Genomic DNA, 10,582 nt, shown 5'->3' with positions numbered 1-10,582 from the left:
AAGGGTGGGTACAGTTCTAGTTCTAGGTTATTTTATCACGTGTGGTTTCACCATCCCAGTCAAGGTACAAAACTACAGACTTTATTGTACCTCCTTTTCCCTTTTGAAGAGGCAGTCTTTTTTTATTATAAAAAGAATATTGCCATGAACATTAATTAATTTTATTAATATTTCAATTTTCATAACTGGGGGTAGGTATAAGCAAAAAAGTAGTCACTTGAGGGTTTTAATATCACGATTCAGGATTTCTATGGGATTCTGAACATTTCTTCCATGGTTACAATGTGCTTCCCCTTTCCTCTTTGTAAATCTGGCCGTCATATGTAAATACTCTGGGAAGTAACTTTACATTTCAATTCCGTTCTTCTCTGTCATCATTTATGATTGCATTGGAGGAAATGTATGTGTTTTACAAAAGGCAAAATGTGCTGAAGAAAGAACCAAATGGTGAAACAGATCCCATTTAAAAAGCCATAAACAAGCTTACAGCAGTAAGTGGTGACATGAATAAATTGCTTTTGCAAGAAAATTCAGACTTAATATCATTACTAAGCCACAGCTGAAAGGCATAACTATATTTCAAATGGTAGTAATGACTGGCACCACTGGGTTAGAAATGATCTCATGATGGCATCATAATGACTTATTTAAAAACAAAACAAAGAAAAACTTGGAATTTCATCATGGTAGTTAGGAAAGTAAAAATTCAATGATGATATGAGTATGCTGTATTTTTTGCCAGGTTTTCCTCTGATCTTTAATACAAATATGTCAAGGTTTAAGAGACCAATTCTCATAGTTTTGGTATGACTAGACCTCCTAGTTTGATATTAGGCATAATCATGACATTCATAGTTGAAATCGTTGAACTTATTAAATCTTCACTATTATAACCAATAATTTTAAACATAAAATGAGTTCTTTGCAATAAGAAGAACAAAGTTTAGTTGAAATTGAGAGGCTGGGTAGGCATCTATACTAACTACACCAGCAAAGAGGCTGGCTCTGCTGCCCCGCCTAGCACTAAGTAGCAGCATTTTGCTGAGTGTGTTTCATAAAATGAGATTGTCTTCCAAGATGCTTTTTATGAAAAGAATTCTTTTTTTGACCCCACAACCAAGACACTATTATTGTTAATACAGATTTACCTACATGTTTACCCATGTCTTGGCTTAGCATTGTCTGTTGTATCTCAGTCCTTTTGGGGATCATTTTTTCTGTGCCTTGAAGTTTCTCCTCTTAATTTTTTTTTTGGAAAGAGATCTTTTAGTTTGTTTGAAATGTGCTAATTTTACATTGGAAGATGTTTCACTGGCTATACAACCCTAGGTTGACAGTTATTTTCTTAGCATTTTGAAGATACTATACCATCTTTTGATGGTCTCAAACAAATTGTCACTCCATTTAAATTATCTGGTGTGTTTTTTACTCTATCCCCTTTTAAGAACTTGTCTTTGTCTTTGGCAATCTGCAGTCTCACTGTGTATTAGATGACTTTTTCTTTTTATCTTATTTGAGTTCTGTTGGGATTGTGTATTTAAGGGTTTGTATTTTCATTATTTCTGCAAAATTCTCAGCCAGCATCATTTTGAATAGTCCCTTTCCCCAATTCTATTATCCCCCCTCAGGAAATTTGATTAGAATTTTGTTAGATCTCCCTTCTCTACCCTCCATGTTCACTGATTTTCTCTTTATTGCATTCAAACAGCTGTTAGAGTTTTCTGTTTAGTCCATTGAGTTTCTAATTTGATTTCTAAAAGTTCTTTAGTTCATTTTTTATTTTGCCTAGTCATTTTCCATAGTCTTTTGTTTCTTGGTAATACTTAGTGAATCAGAAAGATAAACCACTGCCCCTTATTTCTTTAAGCACATTAAACTTGGCTATTTCATATCTCCTGTGTAATAATTTCTAGACCTGTAGTCTTAGTGGGTCTAATATATGTTGTTGGTGGTGGTGGGTTTTTTTCATTCCATTGACACTTGCTCATGGTGGTTTATTTCCTCATTTAATATGATATTTTTGAGTCTGAGCTCACATTCCTTGGAATTTTGGCTGTGGGAATTTTTTGAAGCTCAAGTTTAAAGTGTTTTGCTTTAGATATAATTTATTTTTGCTTCTATCCATCACCTAGGGGCACTACATAGTTAGAACAGTTCAAATTAAATTCTTAGCTCTGGGTTTTTCAAAGTCATTGAATTCTTTGAAATCTATCCCTGAACCCATGTAAAGGCTTGCTTGTGGTTTTGAATTCTCATGGAAATATTTTCCCAAACCCTCCACCAAGAACCAAGTCTAAGGCAGCAAACATCTGTTTTCTATTTCCCTCTGCTGGGTGTTTTGTTAATTAATTACTACATCATAAATTATAATTAATTTTATAATGTAATTAGTCATAGCATCTTTACCTTTTCACCAAAAGAGTCACTTTGGGAGGTTCTAAATTCAAGTGGAAATCAGATCCAAACCTTCTTCTGTGAGCAGGCTTAGCCTTCTCTGGTCCCTTAAACTCGTTGGGCCCATTAAGGCCCACGGCCCTAGGCCACCCACAGACATGTTGGATGCTCCCAGAGCAGCTGCCAGTGGCAGTTCTTTGTTTACTCTATGAGGCCAGGCCATACCTTCTCGTGGTTAAGGCTCAATTTCTTGACAGTTCAGTTATTCATTTAAAGGTTAAATATTGTATCCAGCATTTTTAATTGATCCGTATTAAGAAGGTTTTTATGACAGCATCTTTGCCATATTACCTAAGCAGAATTCAGAATATCATTTAACGGTAGAAAGAAAACTACTGTAAGAACTAAGGATAATAATATAGCCAAACAAATTGAATGGTGGAATTGAGGAAAGAAAAGTAGAAGGAAATGGATGTATATTTAATTTAGTTATCATTCACAGTGGAAAGTCAAGATAATGTATCTTAAAAAGAGAATTAAACATATTATATAAAATTATAACGGTAAATACTATATAAACTGTAAAAATAGAAAGATGATAAAGGTTTCAAGTTATTAGGAGGAAAATGCATGTACAAAAGCAAAGTAAAGCAAACACAGACTGTTGAGTAGAATACAAAAGACAAAAGGACATATAAATTAAGAAAATACTTGCATAAAAACAAAGTACAGTAAACCCAGACAATGTAATAAAATATAAAAGAGAAGAGGAACTAAATGTCAGGATTAAAATACAATGACAAAAAATTAAAATATGATAAAACAAATATACACTAAAACTAAATGTTATAGAGTCACCTATGAAGACTTTCAAATTGAATCACAAATGAAAATTCAGCTGTATGCTAAACATAAGAGATGCTTCTAAAACGAAGTGTCTCAGAATGGGTGAAAGGAAAAGGACAAAGACATTGTAGCATGCATATAAAAACACAAAATTATCTAGGGGCTACGATATCAGACAAGATTGAATTCACAGCAAAGAAACATTAAATGAAACTAAGGAGGTATAATATAATGACAAATGCTATAATTCACAGGAAGGTACAATAGCCATGAGTATTTATCTACTAAATAACATAGCATAAAGATTCCTAAGGAACAACAACAACAAAAAAGATTCCTAAGGAACAGTTTTATCATACATAAAAATAAATGAATATGCAGAATACATAATAATAGATGTTCATCTGTCTTCTTCATGTAGACCAAAATAAGTAAAAATATAAAATATAAAAATTAAAATTAGTGGAGTAGGTATAATTGATAGGTACTAAACTCCATACAGAGAAAATATGTTCTTTTCAAATATATATACAACTTTAAGTAATGACCATTTATTAGACCATAAAAATCTTAATACATTTCAAAAAAGTAAGAGTTTTATTTTATCTATAGTAAAAAAAACTAGTAATAAATACCTATATTATAAAAATAAAAAACCTTAGGACTCAAAAAAGAATTTTAATATTTTTTAAAACACAGATGAGAGAAGAAATCAAAACAAAATCCTAAAGCAATACATATTGAAACCTGTAGGACACAAAAAAGGTGATTAAGAGGAAAAACCAAACTTTAAAAACTAAACTTGTCAAATAAGAAGGCATATAAACAACTAAATTAAGCATTCAAAATATGAAATTGTGGTCACCAGCAAAATAAACCTAAGAAAATCGGAATTAAGAAACTAGTAAATAAAATGTGAAATTTCTGAATAGCTACAATAACAAAAGAGTGAAATTAATAAATTCAAGAAATTGTCATTTTTTTAAAGTTAATCAGGTAGATAAGCCATTAACATAATTTGTAAATGGTGAGAAATGGAGAAAGCATAAATATTAAAAATGAGAACTTAAGTGCAGATATTGAAGGAATTGGAAATTAAGATGTGTCTTTGCTTAACTTCATGTATATGGATTTGAAAAACCTAAATAAAATGGATGCTATTTCTGGGAAACTTAAATCACCAAAGTGACTTCAAAAGGGATAGAAAACCTAAATGGACCATTTCAGAGAAATTATAAAAGTTGTCCAAAAGTAGCAGGCATGGGGCCCAGACTATATGTACCTGACACCTACCAAAAATTTGAAAGCTTAGAAAATTCCAATGCTATTGAAATGATTCTAGAGCAGAGATTGAAGAACTTTCATTTTTCATATGTATCCATCATAATAATCCTATCAAAATCTGACAGCATAGTAAAAAAAAAAACCTATCAATCTTTTTGTGAATATCGATCTAAAATAACATATTAGCAAACAATCTAACATTACTTTAAAAGAATACATTATTACCAAGAAAGGAAATTAGTATTATTAGGCAAATTATTAATATAACTTATGTTAGTATTATTTCAGAAGAAAAAAATTATCATGCCCAGAAAGGATATAAAGTATTTAAGTTCAAAATCCATTGTTTATTTAAAAAACTATTGATAAAACAATAGTAGTATTTCTAATATCTGTCTGATTTACAGCCCAAAGCCTGCATTGTGCTTAATGGTGAAACTACTCAAATATTTTCAACAGGAGAAAGACAATAATGTCCACTATTACAATGATTATTTGCTGCTGTTTCAGAGGTCCTAAATGTGCAATTGGAAAGGATAAACAAATTCAGGGTTTGAAGAGACAACATAGAATTATCATTATTTACATATATGATTAAATTGTACAGCTGGAAAACATTACAAACAAGTAAAATAACATTAATATATGCAAAACAGTTATTTTCTTTGTACAGTGAAAGTTACGTTAAAATATAAAGGAATAAAAGAGGTGTTAGTTATAGGAACAAAATGATAAAATGTTATAGGAATAAACTTAAGAAATATTCGACATATATAAAGAGACTTTAAAAGAATATGGAGAAACAAAACAAGAATTGTTCAAATATAATGATATATCTACCATGTTCTTGGATAAGAAACTCAATATTTTAAAGGCAGCAAATCTCCTTCTATTAGTCTATACATCAACATTATACCTATGAAATTAACACACAAATAATTTTTAGAATAAATTTAGAAACAGATAATTTCTGAGGTGGGATTAGTTTTACAAGGTACTGAATGCTACATTAATTAAAATAAAATTTTACTGGTGCTTAAAAACAAAACAATAGAACAAATGAAGAGTTGAGATGTACACCAAAATCCTCATGGTAACATAGCTTGTTATAAAAGAAGCATTTCAAATTCATGCTAAAAAAAGATTTATTCAATAACTATAACTAGTGATGAACAATTGCCTAGCCTTCTAGAAAATAACAAATTAATTTCTACCCGAGGTCTATGCCAAGATAAAATCCAATAGGATCAGAGATTTAAACAGTACAAAAGGAACTCTAAAGGTAGTAAATTATGTGAGAATTTAAAAATTAATCTTGGAATGAGAGAAGCCTTTCTAAACATGGCATGAAACTTAGAAGCCATAAAAAGTGATAAATGTGTCTATGTAAAAATCAAACATTTTCTGCATAATAATAGAATACTATAAATACAATAGCATTGACAAACTGGAAAGAATATTTGTAATATACTATATATAATAAAGGGCTTTCTTCATAGAGTAAGAGTTTTTAGGAATCAATTAGAGAAAATGTTTTAAAACCAGTAGGAAAATAGAGATAGGACATGTGCAGTTTATAGAAAAATAAATTCAAGCAACATTTAATGTATTGAGGTTGAATGAAATGAAGACATTTTCAGCCTTGCCCATCATTGAAGAAATGTTCATTAAAATAACAATAATACATAATTTAAACCTATCAGATTGAGATATATATACTAAAACATGTATGTACGTATGATTATATTCACATATTATCTCTCTGGGGTGAATCATCTTAAGATGTTAACAGCATTTGCTTCTACGGAGGGCAACCGGGGGACAAGAGTGAGATGAACATGTACTTTTTACAGCATACTATATTGTATGTTTAAAATTTTTAACCATATGTGTATCACTTTTATAGAATAATTATTTTAAAATATAAGTTGAAGCCAGAAAAATAAAATAGATTACTTAACGTCAACATAGTTAATAAACAGCAGATGTTTCATTCAAGCACAGGGTTATATGACTTGGACAAAAGTGCATAGATATATTTTTAACATTAATTTGCATTATTGTTTCTAAACATTTTGTTAATAAATCCAACATGACAAGGATACTGTGTATGAGGGCTACCTCTTGAGGAAGATCCCTGTGAACACTTGTTGGGAAGTTTTTACTCTATTTTCACTATTTTCTTTTTGTATTTTAACTAATAGAGATAGGAAGCAACTTGTGACACTTTCATCTTTAACAAGCATCTCTAATAGATCTGGGGTTTCTGTTTTTTAGGTGTTCTTTTTAAAGCTTTCTTAATAAAGCGTTTTCTTCATTGGTAAAATTAGTGCTGTGTGTGTGAATAAGTGTTTGTAATCATTCCCCAAGCTATAGACTATTAAATTGCAAAACCTAAATTAAGAGTAAAAATATATCTTGGTGTTGTATTCGGCTGCAGTGAGCTAAGGAACTCAAGGAATTTATCTCTGGAACATTGTAGAGAACATCTGTAGGAATTGAAAGAGGAGAATTTACTTTTCTTTTCGTTCTTTATTTCTTCTTCTTCTTTTAAATCACAGAATCCACTTACTAAAATTGTGCCTCACAGAGCATTGACCTTTAGACTATAATGGTTTCCTTGGGGCCATTGCAACTTACAAGGCAAACACCTTCCAATCTTTCAACCTACAAGTAAAGGTTACAAAGTTTTACAGCACAAAGAACCTAACTCTTTATTTGTAAAGTCACTTTCCCCACCAACATCCAAAACCATTAGCCCACTTGGAGGACTTTTAGGGTATGAAATGACATTTCTAAAAATCAAATTTATCTTTGAGTGGAAAGGGGCCTTTTTAACAAGTATAGTATCCTGGATAATAGGTTTGACTGAAACCCTGAAGGCCTCCAGGTAAAACCTCCTGCTCTGATCAGGATTCCTGGAGTATTTTCTAGCGGAATGTGTAGCAAAAGAGGACTGGAGGACTAGGTTTTATTTGGTGTAATCTGTCTTTCTCTATAAAAATAGACATCAAAATGTAAAGTAATTAAGTAATGAGATTATCTTTTTCTCTTTTTATTTTTTTTCTTTTTCTCTTTGTCTCTTTTTGCTTATAGGTTCTAAAGTTTAAGTCAATAAACATATATTCATGTTTAAAGTTTATATGCAACATCGATTGTAAAATTTGGAAAATACAAACACAAATAAGGATGAAAAACAGAATCACCATATACATTTTGGTATTTCTCCTATCAGTAAAAATTATACTGTGTAATATATAAACACCTATATTGTGATTAGGTTACTCAGCAGGCACTTTAAAAACTCCCAATAAGTTTGAGGTTGCTGTGAGCTAGGCTGACGCCTCGGCACTCACTCTAGCCCGGGCAACAAAGTGAGACTCTGTCTCAAAAAAAAAAAAAAACTCCCAATAGTTGTGGCATAAAAAAGATACAAGGTTTTTCTCATCTCATGCTAAAATCCAGACATAGGGAGTCCGGGGCTAGATAGCAGCTCTGTTCCATTAAGTCCTCAGTAAATTGGATCCCTTCCACCTTCTGGTTCCTCTGTACATGGCTCCATTCCCATGGTCACTTGGTGATCCAAAATAGGAGCTCCATCCATCACTCACATTTTAGCCTTCAGAGTCAAGGAAGGAAAAGAAAAGAGCATGGCTCTTCCTTTTAGGAAGAATTCCTGAAGTTAAACATGCCATTTCCATTTATGTGGTAATGCCCAGAACACAGTCACATGAGTCCACATCCTTCTGCAAAGAGGACTGGGAAATAGAAAGTTTTTTGCAGGGTGGATGGTATGGCCAACTGAAAATCCCATGTGAAGTTTTCTGCTTGCTAAATTCCATTGCTTCTTTCACTGGTGCACACTCTCACACTACTCCTAACATGGAAGTCAAGTTTTGAGACTTTATCTCTGTTCTACCCTGATTTACAAAATCATGAGATGAAGATCAGCCTTAAGACAAAAGTTGAGATATAATGGGAAAAATTTTAGAATAACAAATTATCAAAATTGACTCAAAATGAAATAGAAAATAGTATCTTCTAAAAAGTTTATCATTGCGTACCTATCACCAGCTTTCCTCCATCCAAGAAAAGTCATTCAGTCCAAACAAACTCTTAGATTTTAAATAATCTCTGTTTTATACAAACTGTCTCAGAGACTAGAAAAAGAGGCAAGTTACTCTACTTGTTTTACAAGGCCAGTAAAACCTCTATACTAGAACTTGTTAAAGAGAGCATAACAAAATAAAATCAGAGTTGAAAAGCAGTTATGAATTTAGCTTAAACTGAAAGGCAATGATGAATTTAGCTTTAGCTTAAGCAGAAAAAAATTGTGAGGTTTTTTTTTTTTTTTTTACTGCATTTATATTGAATTTGTAGGTTAATCTGGGTGGGTCTCTGTTTCTGTATAGGGAAGAGAAGTATTGACCAGTTTGAATTTTGGTTGGAAGTTTTTAACTTTTCATTCAATTTTTTCTATGCCACTATTTTGGAAATTAACCATTCTGCTTCTATACATTAAATGTTTACACTTGGTGTTTTAACATAGATACTTAACAAAGTCTAATGTCAATGAATATATTTATCCTCTTAACTAACAGCACAAAAAACGGAAGATGCTTTATGACCCCCTCATTATAAATGATTCTTGTGCTTGCTTTGGCAGCACATGTACTAAAATTGGAATGATACAAAGATTAGCACGGCCCCTGCACAAGGATGACATGCAAATTCGTGAAGTGTTCCAGGAAAAATAAATAATTCTTGGCAAGAATTTTAGGGTTGTTTTCCATAAATTAGATGCAATTATTTGTAAAGTCATTTGATTAGTTTTATAAGCATATTAAAGGGCATATTTCTTATGACATTTGCACCTGAGACTTTCCATTTGGGATCTTTTTTTTCCTGCTTAAAATATAGTCTTTAGATTTTCCTTTGTTGCCAGTCTATTAGTGGCATATTCTCTCAGGGACTGGATGAAATATCTTTGATTTCTTCATCTTATCGAGAGACAGTTTTGGTTGGTATATAGTTTTAGGTTGACTGTTGGTTCTTTCAACACATTTTGCTATTCTGCTATATTCTGCTTCCACAATTGTTTTTGAGAAGCCAGCCCTCCATGTTAATGCTGTTTTTGTACGCGATCTATCTTTTCTCCCAGGCTTATTGCACATCTTATTTGTCTCTTTTTGTTTGTTTGAAAATGTTAAACATAATTATTTTATATTCTGTGTCTGATCATGTTAACATCTTAAATCTTTCTGCATCTATTCTGTGTTTTTCTGTTAGATTTTACCCATTCTTGAATGGTTTGTAATTTTTACCATGAGTAACTTATTTTCTTTTGAACTTTGAGTGGCAATCCTTTGAACTGGGGTTGAAATTAAGTTCCTCAAGAGAGGGTTTGCCTCTGTTTCTGACATACCACCCTAAATTTAATTTCTTAGCTTTGCTTGTTATTCTTTGTGGTTTTGGTGACAGCTTGGTTGTTGTTATTTGTTGTTGTTTTGCTTTATTTATTTGGGTGTTTTTCATTTGGCCCATATACCTTCTTATAACATAAATTCATAATAAAAATCAAGGTAAGGCAGACTGTGGCTAGAAATTCTGAAGAGAAAGTATTTTTCCCTCTCCTCTCAATGCCAGATTCAAGACATACTTTTTTATGCCCCCATTTATGTGTGGAGGGGTTTTGTTTACCATGTCCCCTTGTATTAAGGGTGTGGCCCTTGAGGGAGCATCTTTTTGTGGAGATGTCCTCTTGGACCCCCACTTAGGGCTGGCCTCAGGGTTCTGTTTTTGTGTCCTGCGTTCTTTATACCCATGACAGTCAGTGAAGGCTCAAGGTATCCCGAGTGTATTAAAGAAGTGGCAGCTTTGAAATTCACTCTCTTCCAGGGGTTCCTGCTTGCATTTGCTTTGGGGATATATGGATTCCCGACTTTCATGTTAACTCAATGATTCATTTAGAAGTATCTCTAGAAAAATCTCCCAACCCCACTTCTCTTGAGGTCTAACCTGCCATATTTCTGGAAATGGAAGTTATTCTATTATGTCT

At 32.1% G+C, this 10,582-nt stretch overlaps 1 non-coding gene across 1 annotated transcript; it reads left to right on the top strand.

The window, feature by feature from the left end:
• Nucleotides 1-9,174: 9,174 nt before the first annotated feature.
• Nucleotides 9,175-9,278, top strand: LOC123647827. Its single transcript, XR_006738366.1, has one exon. It is a non-coding gene; the product is annotated as a U6 spliceosomal RNA (small nuclear RNA).
• Nucleotides 9,279-10,582: the final 1,304 nt, after the last annotated feature.

The sequence above is a fragment of the Lemur catta genome, chromosome 11 (assembly GCF_020740605.2).
Source record: "Lemur catta isolate mLemCat1 chromosome 11, mLemCat1.pri, whole genome shotgun sequence".
NCBI lineage: Eukaryota > Metazoa > Chordata > Mammalia > Primates > Lemuridae > Lemur > Lemur catta.
The sequence above is the reverse complement of the archived record's forward strand: the minus strand, read 5'-3'. Positions and strand labels throughout refer to the sequence as shown.